The sequence below is a fragment of the Mchenga conophoros genome, linkage group LG3 (assembly GCF_057382185.1).
Source record: "Mchenga conophoros isolate Kocher_MC1m ecotype Shallow Benthic linkage group LG3, M_conophoros_male_GT1.1, whole genome shotgun sequence".
Taxonomy (NCBI): Eukaryota; Metazoa; Chordata; class Actinopteri; order Cichliformes; family Cichlidae; genus Mchenga; species Mchenga conophoros.
This window is the reverse complement of record NC_140528.1, coordinates 50,965,352-50,977,521: the sequence shown is the minus strand read 5'-3', so window position 1 is coordinate 50,977,521 and position 12,170 is coordinate 50,965,352. Positions and strand designations below refer to the sequence as shown.

The window sequence follows — 12,170 nt, the reverse complement described above, 5'->3', positions numbered from 1 at the left end:
GTTAATGCACATATCTAACCTGTCAATCACATAGCAGCACTCAGTGCATTGAGGCATGCGGTTGAGATGACCTGTTCAAACGTAGGATTAGACTGAGCGAGACGGGTGTATTTCAGAAGCTGCAGATCTGCTGGGATTTTCCCGCACGACCATCTCTACGGTTTCAATGATGTCAGAGGTCAGAGGGGAATGGCCAGAGTGCTTCACGCTGGCAGGAAGGCAGCAGTAACTCAAAAAACCGCTCACCACCAAGGTATGCAGAAAAGCATCTCTGAATGCACAACACAATAGGCCTTAAAGCAGCAGAAGAGCACAACACGCACCACTCCTGTCACCTAAGCACACAAAGCCAAGGCTACAATTCACAAAGGATCAACACAATGGAAAATAAAAAGAATGAAGGAAAAAATGTTGCCTGGCCTGTTTGCTGCTGGGACAGGCTACGTCCACACAGACACAGCTATTTTGGTAAATGTAACTTTTTCTATGAGTTTTGGCCTTTTGTCCACACATTAACAGCACTGTGCACCATGGAAACAGAGCACTGGAAAGACTCCTTTTGAAAACATCGTTTCCATTTCTATATTTCGAAAAGAAGGACAATGGTGATTTTGTCTCACAGCATCAAATATGTGAACCTTTATCGCCTTCTTCAACAGTGCACTGTGTTATTGTTTGTGGGCTGCTGATTGGCCATTTCCTCAGTGGTTAAGGCTACATGACCGTTTTTTTGACTGAGTTTTTTGTCCAAAACAAAAAACAAAAAAAAAAAATCCAGGAATGCTATACTAGCAACGTGTACCTAATGAAGTGGCATAAGCATATTAGCAAATTAGATGTTTAATAGGTCAGGCCAGTAAAATTATTGGCTCATTTAAAATAACACTTGAAATTGTTTCCCTTTCGTCAAGTGTCAAAAAAAGTATCTTGTGAAACTGTTTTTTTGAGCCGTCCGTTCATAAAACTGACATCTCGACAAAACCATGAATCGGTTTGTTTCCACGTCTCAAAGCAAAGCAGCTGAAGTAAACCAGTCTAAAAATATATATCTACACGCTTACAGGAAGTAGCACTAAAAAACAAATACCCAGACTTTTTCTCACAATTTAAAAAGTTTTTCATTACTTCACAGAACACTTTCAAGCTTCAGCGTTGGTGTTTTTGGCTGCTGCCATTTTGACTTTTTTGGACCAACTACCTGTTTGTGGTAAACAGAGGGTTTAAACAGTAGGTGGGTGGGGCTTCTGAGGCGCCCATATTAGGGACATCCCCTCTCTGCTGCCATGTCCCAATCACCTCATGAAATAAACTACTGTCGCTGTCTTTGTGAGCTGGAAATCCGACTTGAGATGGGGTTCAAGACTCAAATTCTGACTGGGAACTTTGAAATTCTGGCTACAACTTATTCAGGAACGTGTCATAAGACATCATATGGATCCAAAATGTGAAGCGTGAGCTTTCGGCTCACACGGATCCCTGTCACCCATCACTGTAACAGCAAAGCACAAAAGAGAACTGTGTCTGGACCAAAGCTGAAAGCCGACCACTGTAAACATTGTGACGTTACTGTGAAAGAACGGCCACACAGGCAACAGGAATAAATGTGACATGCTTTCACATAAACAAACACACACACCCACATATGGGCACAGCAGGGGGTTGTTGGAGGTTGCAGCTTTCTCACAGCTGATTGACCTGAAGGTCGAGTGACACTCCCACAGGCGCGCACACACACGCAAGCGCACACAAACACACATTAGGCAGCTCTGGGAGTTGGTGGAGGTTAATTTGGGAGGTCAAGCCTTTCACTCACTGCCTGCAGAGACAAAACATCCAACACCTTCCCCCTCGCTTACCTGTAGAGCTTTTTTTTCTTGCCTTATCTTCCCCTTTCTGGATCTCTCTTCCTTTGTTACCCTGCTGGCCTGAGACGCTCTGTTTTTTCCCTTCTCGTCTTATCTCGATTACATGCGAGCGCACGGAGGAAGTTGCTGTATAAACTTGGCATCCAGAAAAATGGAAACACCTGTAAATCCAACAAAGCAGCCCTGCAGCCGGTCAAACTGCATCAGTGCTGAGGTGGTTACGTACACTCTGTTCAGTCTCAGAGGAGTTTGTGATGCTGTTGTCTTGGCTGTATCACAGACAGTGAGAGGAAAAGCTGTATATTAAAAACACCTGAATGTATAACCCATACGAGCCTGATTAACACGTGAGGCGGGATACGCTCGGTCTTTTTTAATTGCATTTACAGACCGGATCCAGATATAATGTTGGCGCCTGTTAGTTTGCTCTGAGCTTAATCAAAGACAAACTTTCCAAACAATGCTAAACAGATCATCAGTGCATGCTCAGTATTCCAGCTTGTGGCCCGTCTCCTGCTACTTTAATCTACAAAGGTTGCCACTGCATTCCTGATTGCGTCCAGAGAGACCATTTCTTCTAAAAGTACAGTTTATTTTAAAAAAAGAGGCACTGAGCTGTTTTTACTTGTGATTTTTGGACTAAAAACAGGAGGACTTAATGGGAAACCGGCTGAGTTCTCAGAACTTCTCTCTCAGAGCATGTACTGCATTTAGTAACTGATGCTGCTGCTTATAAGCGACGACTGAAACCAAATGCTGTGCCGGCAATTTTGTCCAATAATGACTCTGAAAGCTCCCGGATAGTGAGTGAAAATTGCTTTGAGTAACATGAAAAACGAGCGATACAAGACATCCTTCTGCTGGTCCGTGAACTCTCTGCTCCGAAAGCCAACCAGAGGTCGTGACCTTTGTCAAACAGGAAGCGATAACCTGCCAGGTTTAGTCAGCTCAGCAGTCTGAGTGCCCAGTGTTTCCGACTCACACCGATGCAGACGCAGAGGATGGAGGTGTTCACCAAGCGAGTAATTATGGACCATCTCTGCACGTGAACGAGGGCTAAATGTCATCTCCTAACTCACCCCACGAGAAACCACTCATTTTTCCCACACTACATTTGCAGTATGTCATATCCAGCCATGGAACAGCGCCACCCTGAGACTATAAAAACTTTACAAGTTACAGCACCTTAGAAGTACATGAGGCGGCCGCTTCATTTTTTCCCAGCTTTTTTTGAGCACTTATAACTTCTTAAATACACACACACACACACACACACACACACACACACACACACACACACATTTAACCTCTTAAAACTCCAAACAAACCAACTCGCTGTGCTACAATATGACTCTGAAATCTCATTATTGTTGCATGGCCAACTTTGAGCATGACTTTCAATTATGGCAAAATTTTGAAGCACTACTAAAACATTTTAAAAGAACAGCTGAGATGTTGCGTGACATCAACACAAACACTGAAGTTAGTGTTGAATACTGTGAAGGATTGGACTGATTTTATACACACTTTAATACTTTATCCCCAAACAGACTCTTCACACGCTTCTATCACAGCAGCTGTCATTTACCTGACCTGCTCTGACCCCGCCTCCTGGCTACAGCCATCCTGATCACCTTAATCATCAGGACCCCGGATGATCTTTAACCTCTGGACCTGCTAATCTATAAACCTCTCTTTCTCTCTGTCATCACATCACTTATTGGTCAATCCTCCTCCCTTCATCTCTTCTTGCTGCTTTGAAGCCTCTCACTTCATTTCCTTTGTGTCGCAGCACTTCCTTCCTCCCACCTTTTCCTTCCATTATATCTGGGACTAATTCTTCTCTTTCTCCTCCTCCTCGTAGTTTCCATTTTGTCATAAATTTGAATTCAGCATCTCCCGCTGTCTGCTTCTAATTTACGTCTTTTTCATCCCTCCACTGCTCTGTTTTCTCCACAGAAACATGCTCGACATGTGTCACAAATTAATCCTGGAAGTTAAAAGCAAAACAGAAGGAGTGCATGAAGACGTAGGTGGAAAATACAATGTTTGGGTGTTTTAGAAGCATCCCCATGTCAGTGGTAGGGTTTTAAAAGTATTTTCTGAACCGTGCATCAGCTGATTTGCATTTTTTTTGTATCACCTATAATTCAAAATAACTCCATCATCTAGATTTAAGTCTTATTGTTTTTCAAGTTTCTCCTGTGCACATGTTTATTCTGCAGATCCTTTGTAATGAATAGAAAGTTTCCCCATCTCAAATAAAAAACTACAGAAACTAAAATTTGCTCTCTGCTGAGACTTTACAAGAGAAGCCACTTTTGGAAAAGTGACGACTGAGAATATTAGATGCTCTCCTGCTCGATACAAATCTCTGAAAGCAAACCAACAACACAAACCTGATCTCAGAGAGAGCTGACAATCGTTTTATTTTCCAGCAACTTTGCAACGAATCGATAACTTTACAACAGACGAGACTGCAGCGAGTCTCCAAAACCTGAAACAGTATGTACGGTATTATTTAGTGGCTCTAAGCAAAAGATCACTGGTTTGGTCCGAGGAGGAGACACAAATCCCTCTGGGGGTTTCATCAGGAAAAATTCTGCCACACCAAACACGAGCTACCCACTGTGGTGACATCGTGTGAATAAGTGAACAGCCAGTAGTTTAGGCATTTTCAATACAAGACTTTTTTTGTAACACATTTAAATTTCATGCAGCTTTCATTCATTTTTGAGAGTTTGTTTAGTTTAAGTTTTAGGATGTTGGTGACTAGATGGAGGGTGGTCTGTGGTCTCGTTCCCATTTGCCCATGTGTGTGCTGGATTTTTAGCAGCTACTGAAGTTTCAAAATAAGAGTAGGTTTTCGTAGCCTGGAGCTCAGATTACAGAGGGCTTGAAAGTGTCAGACACTTTTCTGATTGGCGACACCTTTCTGGAGAAGACTGAAGCAAGTCCAGCATGCTTCAAGCAGTGGAAAAAATAGTTATCAAACACAACACTGGCATTGTGATCATAAACAAGGCTTTAAGTGGGGATGATGGTATCATGTTTGTGCCAGTCTGCAATAGTTTTTGGCTACTCTGAGAGAAAGATTTTGGGTACGAACATCAAAGTTTCCAGTTTGCTGTAGTCCTCCAAAATGCACTGACTAAGGCCAACTGGAGTAGTTCACATTGCTAGTTGTAATTCTACAGCATGTAGATGGTCTGCAAAGTCATGCTGGTCTGTTTACTCCAACAAGCAGTTTCAAACAAAACAAAACACACACAAAAAAATGGACGTATGAAGCCAACTATACTTGGGTGGTCTGAAGTCCTTTGTGTGAGAAACCCTGCATCTACAGCATTCAGATCCCAAGCTGTAAATCTTTAAACATCTGAAAGGACCATCATAAGTGACGAGAGGAAGACAAGTCCTGCAACAGATGGTCTGACACAGAGCCCAGATCTTATCATCATGGAGTCGGTCTGTGATTACTTCAACTCAGACAAACAAAACTCTTTCGGATAGTACTGACCAATGTCCAAAAACACAGAGTGTCTCTATACAGGAAAAAGATCACCAGCTTACATCTCTTCTTCGTGTATTTTTCCCTCCACCCTGTTCATCCTTCAAAGCTCAGCCTCCCTCCCTCTCTGGTATGCAGACCCACAGAGTCTCTCGCTCTTATGACCTTGTAAAACCTGAAGCTTGTGTGAGTGTGTAAGTGTGTTCTGCATTAAAGCACACCCTTTCCCACACTCAAGGACTTTGAGTGCATGTAAATTTCCAGAAGCTACTCTCCACTCGGTCGTGCCGCTCGTTATGTAGCAGCAGAGCTTGGGAGACCCTGTTAAGGCTGATATGACGCTCAGCTGATAAAACAATGGATGGCATGTGTTCACAGAGGTGGCAGCAGTCCTTGTTGCAGGGAGAGTGCATGATAACCGCGCTGCTCTGTGGGGACTGGAGTATATCGTGGTATACGAGATAATCTTTGTTCTAGGGCTTAAATTTGGCCAATTTTATGGTCAAGGTTGTCTCGTTGGCGAGCTACAACCTCAGGTTGTTTCTGCTGAATGTTTTCCATCAGGTGCTTTGAGACGTTACAGAAGTTTAAACTGACATCTTGCCCTGACTGAGGGACGAATTGTTGATGCCCACCACTGTGAATGAGTCACATTTCTGACCTTGTGTGGCACATTTAGGCTAGGCAATAACACCACCTAGAGTTTAATTATGTTTGCCTTTTGCATCTGCAAAGGGCACGATACAGCAAAAGTGACATCATATGTTGGTGCAAGCCGCACTTTGGTGTCATGTCAGACAGTTGTGCTGCCACTGAAGCCTCCTGGTAAAAGACAACCATATGAGCCTTCCACACCATAGCTGATGTGCGTTGTTCAGGAGAATATTTTAGTGTACACCCACGCCACACTGGTATTAATGGTACAGAGTTATGGTGGCAGGTTTCCGTGCAAAGTGACTAATGTGGTGGGTACAAATAGTTGGAGAATGTGTAGTGTTGAAGACAAAGCTCTTTACAGGAACTTATCCTTTCATACATGCTTGTAAAGGCAGGCACACCTGTGTGAATGGGAGTGAAAACACCTGAATGCAAAGATTCAGAGGTGTCGCCCATTATTTTTGACAATGCAGTGTATTTAAAAGTATAAAGCCATTCTTCAGGTTGGTTTGGGACATACGTTGATATTTGCTCTGTGGTAAAATAGATGTGGACATGAAGACGGTTAGAAGTGGTCTTTACTGCAGAAATGCTTAAAGCTCAAAGGGGAACTCAGCCAAAGTTCAAATTCTGTATGGCTTAAGTTTTACAGGAGTTCCAGAATTTGAACCTCACAAATCTTCCTTATAATAAGCATTTGTCCTCCAGCTGTAGTGATGAATAAGTTGCAAAATGAAGAAACTTCATGTAGAGATGTTAATGTAAGGTTTTCATAACATACTGCTGCTGACAGTGATTGATTTTTAAAAAGAAAACGATGTATTCTCTTAAAAACGCATGCATTGTAATATTAGAAAGACTCCAAATCCAGCAGTCAGAATTACAGAGTCACTCTGTAGTTACTTCACCATCTCTGCACACTGGAAAAGTAAACGGTCAACTTCAATGGGCAGTCTAGTGAGGGATTATAATATTATTTTATGCCATGTTAGACCCCTAATTAAAGATTGTGAATTATTATGTAGTTTTAGTTTGCATTATTCTCCTGAATTAGAAGAAGGTGATAACTATTGCATTTGTTAAACTGATTTGCATTACATTAGACTGCTGATTTATTGTGAATGAGTGATATTGTTTTATGATGCATTATACTGCTGAGTTATAAGAAATACTGTTCGCAGAAAGTCATCGCCTTATTTGTCTGATTAGAAGAGAACAGAACATGCTGGAGTTTTCTGCCCCATCTCAGCAGGAGCAGATAAACAGGGAGCCAAGGTCGTAGCTTAGGCGCCGTGTGAGAGAAAGCATGTGAATGTTTAGGCCTTTATGATTAGGTGGGGGCCACTAGAGGCTATAAGAGTTTGATCAATGCTCCACCATTTTGAGATCTGATGCTGTCTGCGTACGGTGTCCATCTCCCACGCGTGTGATCATTAAAATCATCGTTTGACTCAACCTGGCCGGACCAGTGTTGTTATTGTGGTTTTTCCTCTTGTATCCATCCCCAGTATTTGAATCCGTAACAGTAGATAGAAAGCACTCTTCTCACACACACTAGGGGAACCTCACTTCCCACTATTAGTTCCTATCTTTTACAAAAGCGCCTGTTTATTTCCTTTGGCTCAATGACTTTGCAATCTAATAAAGCAGATTTTCATTTCTCATTGTGTTTTATGCACCAGCTCATCTCTCTGATAGTCCTACTGCCCACGAGGCCTGTAAGCCCAGATTACCAACTTTTTCCCCCAGCGCTTTGTCCAACATCTGTTTTAACTCTGTTACCTTAAGTTTATATACAGGAAATATTTTATTATAGTTAGGCTTCGATTTAGAGCTCTTTGCGTTCTCTTCTGTTAGCTCTCTCTAACAGGCAATACAAATCAAAATACATTTATTTTTTGTGCAAGGTTGATTTTGATTTTATCTGCTGTGACAATTTCTGATCTTAACCCAACTAGGTCAGAATCCACAGAAACTATTTACACACACTCCAAAAAATTATTTTCACTGGTCTCCAAGCAGCTAGGGTTTGGAGCTATAGCTGGGGTCATCAGCAGTGACCTCACAGGGTTAAGCTCACCAAGTCAGTCTGAGTCACTCACACCAGTGAGGTTCGACTGTTATTAATCGGTCGAACCTCACCCAAAGGAAACCCCCCCCCCAGAGGTTGCTTTAGGATGTTGTGGCCCAGGACTGGTTCTGGTCCTCGGGCCATGTTTTGCTCTGTGATGGCAGAGTTACACACTCCAGCCTCTGTAACCCTAAATTGGGTAAGAGGGAGGGATGAGTGTCAGGTACTTCCATTAAAAGCAGTAGGAACATATACTGTGAGGCACAAAGAGAGAGTTGGTACCTAATCTTGTTGAGACAGTGTTGGTGATGTGAGGAACAGGATTTTATTTCTCTTTTCCAGCATGAATATAAAGTAATGCAGGGCAACTCTCCAGAGACTCCGCTATCCATATTTAATGAACTGAATGCACAAATATCAGCTGAAATGAAGGTAAAAAGTTTATAAAGCAAAATAATTCGTCTTGTTCTTTTTTACTTTTTTTACACTTCTTCTATTTCTAAAGAAAAATCGTCAAACCAAACACGTTTTTTGTATGTTTGCGATCCTCAGAGCTAACGATTGTCAGACAGTGAGAAACACAGAGAAAACCACTTCAAACAAACACACAGTCACACTTCAAAAAGGCAAAGGCAGATGTGGACGTACGTGTGTGTGTGCGCGTGCACGCACATGTCTGTTAGCAGGATTACCCTACGAGTGTGTGAGGAATCAATAAGGAGAGAGGGGGGGAGGAGAGAGGATCAGAGGAATGTGTGAAAGATTGATTTTCAGCAGATGATGTTTCATCTCTTTCTCTCCGTAGATAGCTGCGTGTTAGAGTAGAAGAAGACCCTCACGCTCAGAGTTCATTTTAGCATCAATAATGCAGCTCAAACAACCAACAGTGAGCGCTTCAAAGGTCAGGAGGTCACCGGCCATAAAGCATGTGCAAAAATATCATAAATCATTCACCCCTCCAGGCTGCAGAGAGATTAAATGTATTTTAACACCTAACACCAGAGAGGCTGGTTTCCAGCATGATGCAGAGCATCTTCCAGAAATGATTCAGTTTCCATTGCAAACACATGCAGCAGTTTGCAGCCAATCCCTGAGCTGCTGGAGGTTTCTTCCTGTGAAAACGAAGCTCCTCCTCTCACCCATCAACAAGTCCTGCTTACACTGAGATTGTCTGACTGTTGGGTTTCTCTCTCTACTATTGCAGTCTTTCCTTTACAATTAAAAAGCACCTTGCAACAAGACGAGTGCTGTTGTGAACCAGCACAGTGTAAATGAAATTAATTACAACTGGAAATTAATATAATCAAAAACCTTAATATTGCCAGTATCAGTCAGCTTTGTTCAACTGTGATGTTTCCAGGGTGGAAGGATTAAATCTTTAATGACTTTTAAAAGTATTTCAGGTTTGATCTAATCCACACAGCGCCAAAAGTATACCTACAGGATCAAATATAAACATACATTCACAGTTTTAATAAATGCTGCTGAACGTTATCCAGTGTTTTAACTTGACTACACCAAGGCCTGTTTACTTCTCAACAGTGATCATGAATGACTACAACTGGTAGTTTCTCTTTGCTAGCATAAAATTAAATTTGACAGCACTGCATTGACTGCAATATTCTGAAAAATGGGAAACTTGAAGGAAGATCTAAGAAGGAGAATTGTAGACTTAAACAAGCTAGGAAGCTGTCATGGAGCCATTTCTTAAGAACTGCTCATTCCAAGATCATCAGTTCAAACAATTGCACATAAGTTATATGTCCAAACTGTCACGTTCATGTTCAGGAACAACCAGCTGAGATGAGACAAAGATTTAGTTGTTTGGCCACAGTGACAATAGGTATATTTGGAGGACCGTGTACCAACTGTCAAGCATGGTGGTGGTTGTGCAATGCATATTGCACAATGTGGATGGAAATATGAGAGAGAACTACCTTCAAACTCCTCACATGAAATCAATTTAGATTCAAACTTAAACACAGATCTTTGTCCCAACGCAGCAATGATCCCAATACACACATCTGGGGTGGCTCTATCTCAAGAGGTACAACAAGTCATCCATTATTTGGAAAGTTGGTTGTTTGATCCCTGGCTGCTCCAGTCTGCATGCCAAAAGTATCTTTGGGGAAGAAATGAAAGGTTCATTAAAGTAAGAATGTGTGTCAGTATTAGATAGAAAGCACTTAGGCATAGAAAAAAAATGTATGAATGGGTGTGAGTGGGTGAAGGAGGTGAGTTGTATGAAGTGCTTCGGGGTGCTCCAGTAGAGTAGAACAGCGCTATATAAAGGACCAGTGCATTTACATCAGAACTGGTTTTAGAATGGATAAAGCAGGCTAACACTAAGCATCTGAAACTCCTCAGAATTTATAGACTATGCTTAAAAGACAGATCCATACCAAGGAAACAAACCAATTTAAATGAACTGTAGCAATTTTAATAGACAAAGATATTTCTTATGCTATCAAATAAACATTTACTAGCTTAAATTTAATAGCGCTCCCGTGTTCTTCACCATAAGCCATTAGCAACTGTTGTTTTCTTTCAATTTGCAGAGATATTTTAAGAGTCAAAAACAAGCTTGTGCAGCCACTGAACATAATGGTTGAGTAAGTTATTACAGATTCGTCAGCCCTCAATTAAAAATTACTTCAACAATAAAATGGTACTGTAAAAATAGTCAATTACTAGGAACATCTACCGTGAGGAGAAATTGAGCTTAGCGAGCTAACAAGCTGCCAGGTCTGAAGACAGAAGTCATTTCCAGTGGGACACGTTACAGAGGTGCAATGCAGCAAACAACAAGTGGTTTATAATGGAAGTAAACAATGCCACTGCACCGTGCAGAGAGTGTGTGCGCGCGCATGTGTGTGTTCATCTATAATGAATGCCAACAGTGTTGGAGGAATGTAAGGGAGTTAGTGCTCATGTATATTTTAATGAGTACCTCTGTGTGTGTGTGTGTGTGTGTGTGTGTGTGTGTGTGTGTGTGTGTGTGTGTGTGTGTGTGTGTGTGTGTGTGTGTCTCTAAGCTGCAATCGTTCCCAGGGGAGAAATAGAGATTCACCAGCACTAGCAATCAGGATAGGAGGATGGAAGGAAAAAAGGCACAAAGGAAAGAAAGAATTAAGATACACACTCAGAGGAAGAATAAAAAGCCCTGTTAATATGCTGGCCTTGTGTGTGATCAAGCATTAGCATGTAAAGAGGGTAATCCTAAAATCTAAGGAATATGCAGAGTTGCAATATTTCTTTAATACAATGATTAATTCTACCTGTTTGGTATGTGGCAACTATCACAGCAATACAAAAATTAAAATAAAAACTATGTTAAAGTTTGATAAAGAGCAAGTCCACTGGCAGGCACTGGATTCTGGTGCTCCTAAACCAGTGTCTACTTCCAGTTGGGCGACCCAAGAGAACCTCAGAGGAGACGAACCTGAGCTGGAAACTTTTGAACATGAAGGAGCATTGAGTTTACTCTGGGTGCAACTATACAGGGGAGTGTGCACAGGAAGAACCCCTGTCAATCAAATTCAGTGACTAGTAGTGATGACAGGGGTAATAACGGTTAGGAACACGAAATGGCCAGGTGCTAACCATTACAGGAAGTTAAGCAACAACCGATGGGAAAGCAGTATTTAAAAACCATTGTTTATTTGTCTCAAACCTAAAATTAGGGACTTGGCAAAACAGCAAAAATGTTTCAAAAGGTACAGCTTTTACTTTTTCTGTATGGTGGGGTACCAGTCTGCAGGTCTGTGTGACTGCGCCCTTATTCACTTGACCACGACTGTCGCACATCAAAAATGGTGGATGAGTTAACACTGTATGGTTAATGGTCATATTTTTTTTTTTTAAAGAGGCTTGAAACTTTGCAGTCTTTGCCTCAAAGCATTTTTCCCCACCCACTGCAGGTTGTTGCTCTAGCACCACCTTCACCGCTGCAGAGCTCTCCCACAGACTTCAGTGAAGGACTGTCAAACAGAATCCCTCTTCTTTTAGTCATCTGATTGAAGCCTGCAGCTCGATGACATCAGTCAGAAACATCATGTAGGTGTGT

The 12,170-nt window shown here is 41.8% G+C and overlaps 1 protein-coding gene across 1 annotated transcript in view; it reads right to left on the bottom strand.

The window, feature by feature from the left end:
- Positions 1-12,170, bottom strand: part of LOC146579282 (F-box/WD repeat-containing protein 7-like) — a 45,812-nt gene that overhangs the window by 19,532 nt on the left and 14,110 nt on the right. The window lies entirely within an intron of this gene.